This window comes from Trachemys scripta, chromosome 5 (assembly GCF_013100865.1).
Source record: "Trachemys scripta elegans isolate TJP31775 chromosome 5, CAS_Tse_1.0, whole genome shotgun sequence".
In the NCBI taxonomy this organism is placed as follows: domain Eukaryota; kingdom Metazoa; phylum Chordata; order Testudines; family Emydidae; genus Trachemys; species Trachemys scripta.
In genome coordinates this window covers 125,711,453-125,715,766 of record NC_048302.1, presented here as the reverse complement: position 1 = coordinate 125,715,766, position 4,314 = coordinate 125,711,453, and positions in this window count along the sequence as shown.

The following is a 4,314-nucleotide window of genomic DNA, read 5'->3' as shown; positions in this document are numbered from 1 at the left end:
TGCAAAATCAGTGATGGACTTGTACAGTTTATTCATACCAGCAAACTTGTTGACATATATCCTAATGTGTACATTGCCACTCGTATTCTACCGACAATTCCTGTAACAGTAGCATCAGGAGAACGGAGTTTCTCAAAACTAAAGCTCATTAAAAACTATCTGCGTTCTACAATGAGTCAGGAATGCTTGACTGGTCTTGCTATTCCTGCAATCGAACAAGACATCACTTTGTCTTTGTCATACAATGACATTATTACTGCTTTTGCAGCCAAAAAAAGCCAGAAAGATTGCTTTTAATTAAAAACAAATCCTTGTTTCAATACCTCTTCATATAAATTTCCAATAAAATGTTGACAAATTAAAAAAATTATATTATTTGCATCATTCTGTCAAATCAGAATTTTTTCTATAGCGCTACTTCTTTAGTGCTAGTCCATCAGCATCACAGTGTGCTTCATTAAGTTAAACTGGGTTTAATAACATGCATGTGGCAAGTTTTCCAATACTGTCAGCTTATGTTTGTGTTGTTAAGAGCAAGTCAGGCACAGGGGCACCAGTTTAATAATCCCGCCTAGGGCACCATAAATCCTAAGGACGGCCCTGAACACCTCTTTGTTCTTACTGTGGAAAATTACAGCAAAATGGAGTCTGGAGTCACATGGGCAAGTTCCTGCATATTTTGCTGAGTTACAAGGCGTATTTGCCTTCTCTCCATGGGTCAATTGTATAGCTGATGGTCCTTAATGGGCCATCAAGCAGGCTAGGCAGAGCTAACACCAACTTGTCTGGGATGTCAACCAGAAGCATAGCATAAGTTTGAAATATAGACAGTATAGAGCCAATATTCACAACTTCAACTACAAAATTGATACACACATATAGACAGCATAATTATAACCAGCAAACCCTAACCTTGTCTAAGACACCTCATTTGACCCCCTTTATACAAGATTTGGTGCCACTACAGGACCTTGGTTGCAACCATGTTCTATATGGTCCTAGATTATATCAATAACGTCACACCCGGCCCCCGGAGCTCATGGGGCTACGTGGCTGCCCTGGTTCCCCGACCCCATAGTGCTGGGTGAATGGGCAGCCCGGACCCCTTCATACCAGGCAGCTGGGAACCTGGGACTCCGGCATGGGCTGACACGCTGTACCTCAAAATAACATCCTGTGCCCCATGTTCACCACTTTTATATGGTTATGAAATATATTTTGTACAAAGCATGCCTTGTGAGGTATCATTTGAAAACTCATGAGCTACTGAACATCATTATCCTGTTAATGTGTGTATCATCATTGTTTATGGAGTTATGAGATTTTGCTATATGTTTGCTACTCAAACATGTTGTGAGTCTGGGGAACGCTCACAAACTAGCTCCTCAGAAATAACAAAGGCCTTGCATGTCATCCCAAATGTCACATACAAAGAAGGTGCTAGCAAGAAATTTACAATACACCTGAGAGATGCTTCCAATCTCATGTACACAGGAGACTGCTTTGTCTATACCCCACCAGGAGGGTGTTCCTGAAGGAGAGGAGGAGGGTATAAAATAAGAGACAATGGCTCATTAAGCCCTGCTCTCCTCCATCTTGACACCTGGAAGCAAGAGTATTTGGAAGACAAAGAGTAGCACTGTTGATCTTGGGGAAGGGATGGTCCTAACTGCAAGGCTTTCTGATCAGTATGAACAGTGAACTGCCTGCAGCATCTGGTGGGGTCAAGAAAGTTGAATGCTTCAAAGTTTACCCAGCTTGGCAAAGTTTAGAATTTAGATTGTGGTTTTATCGTTTTATTTCTTTTTGTAACCAATTCTAAACTTTTATGTCTATATCACTTTAGTAATCACTTAAAATCTATCTTTCAGTCGTTAATAAGCTTGTTTTATTCTTTGATGTAAACCAGTGTGTTTTGATTGACCTGTTTGGGGAAATCTCTGCTCAGGGCTGGTGCATATTCATTTTCTTTGATTAAAATGACAGATTTATGAGCTTGCACTGTCCAAAGGGGTCTTGAGCAATGTAAGATGCACATTTCTGGGGTTCAAAGCTGGGGACATTTGTGGGTGTCTCCCCATGTACAGTTCATGAGTGGCTGGGAGAGTATTCCTGTAACTTTGTTGGGTGCTAATTGCTGTGACACAAAGCCTGGAGGGGCTGCATTTCACTAGCAGAGCCATGTAAGAGGTATCCTGAGCTATAGAGTTAGGGGGGCACAGCTTTTGCACAGCCCAGATTGTACCCCAGGTGATGTCACACCTTCTCTTTCTCCATTATCCTTTGTTGCTCTTCTCCTATAACTTTTTTTACATCAGTCTTGCATTTTTGACTCTCACTTACTGCACAAATGTCTGTTTTCTAGTCTCCTCTGTTCCACTCCTCTTCTCCACCACCTTCTCCTTCTACTTTGTTCTTATTTTTATGAGCAGGGAACCCCCCTGTAAATCTCCTAATTTTTGAACGGTGATAAAATGGCATCTTTGCCATTACACTATACCAAATCTTCATCCTTCCTCCAGACCTCAGTTTGCAGTAGCATTCTCTAAAAATGTACAAGAGGAGCTTCTTTCAATGAGACTAATTGCAGTTGATCCAATAAACTATATTACCTCACCCACCCTGTGTCTCTAATATCTTGGAACCAATGTGGCTACTACACTGCATACAATGAGACAAATTAGCATTTAGTTGGCAAGGGCAGATTTGGCTAAAAGCTAGTATGGCAGGGTTTTACGACATCTTCATTTTAAGGAGAATTTGAGACTCCATGCCAAACACCCTTTTAAAATATGGTTATAGTGGGGCTTTTAACGACTGTGTAAACATAATGGTTCTAGATTAAGTTCAGTTCAAAGTCAAAATGCTGTAAATCCTGTCTTGGCACTGATGGTCAGTCTTTGTCTTTCCAGCTCATGCATCACTGGCAGTCTTATGTTTCTGCAATCGGAATTTGGGTGACGAGTTTGTTACTGATGTGTGGAATGGAGCAAAATGTCCCATCGCTGTTTTGGCTGGGCACAGATAGCTTGCTTTTTAAAATAAAATAACCATTCTGTCACAGATTGTAGTGAGTACCCTCTTCTAGCTACCCACAAGGGCTGCTGTGAGGGGAACTAAGCCGCAGGACCAGGCTGACCCTGAGATATCCCAGTTACAGAAACACACCCCTCTTCCAGAACTTCACAAAAAAGGAATGTAGCTTCTGGTTTACAGTTTTACACTCTTGGGGGCACTCAGTAACTGGACAGCAGTCAACACACACACACTTTGCACAGTCTAACACCTTTATGCTCTGTTCCACTTAACCATGTAAAGCATGGGAGAGTACAGATCATATAAAACAATAAACACAAAACTTGTGTCTTTGTCTCAGGTTCCTGAACCTCCAAGGCATTCTTTGGGCTGGGGGGTCCATGTCTCTTGGGTTGTCCGGAGTCCTTGAGGCCATCTGGGTTTAGGAATGTGGGCAGGGTCCCCCACCTCCATGAGGCTTCCACATGCTGGGTGACTTCTCCCTCCTGGTGCCCCTTACCCTGCTTCGGTGACCTTGCTTTCTCCTGCCCCATTCTGCATCTTCCTCCTGGCTCCTGTTTCTATGTGTTTCTTTATTGAAACATCTCCTGGCCAATTCCACTCCTCCTACCTTCCTTCTTCCATCCAAATGAATCATCTACATTGTTTTTTTCTAAGACTGCAGCGTCTATTTTGCATAACCTTTATGAGGCATCATTAACCTTAAGTATTTCCCTGTGATTCTGTCTGGGATGTACATGCTACAGACCCTGCCCAGCACTGGTGGATCCCCTACATATACGCACTCATAATACAGCAGTTTTTCATAAGACGACTTCACAATATCTATCAGAATTCTTAAGTTGTACAGGCATAGCCCCATTCATCACACCAGATATTACTTGAAAGTATTTAGCAAGCAGACGAGCTTTGTGAAAAGGTACCATTTTACATAGTAACTTGCCTGACTCCATCTGCACTCTAATTTATTCTTAAAGGAAACTTCCACCTAAAGGATGTAAAAGTTATTGCAAATAGAGTGATGGCACCTGCACTGTTCTGTTCTATAAAGGATTTTTATAACACACTCATCACCCTAGTGTCAGAGCGCCTTCCAGTAGTGTGTACAATACTCACATTATTTAACACATCTGTCATATGGTATTAGTTCTCTCAGCCTCTCCCCAGAGGGAGAAGTGGGTGCGATGGTGTGTCTTGTCTTGAAGGGTTCTTTTTTATTTATTTGTTAAAATATACCTGTTCCTATGTGTTTATATGAGAGGAAGCAAGGTCGAAGAG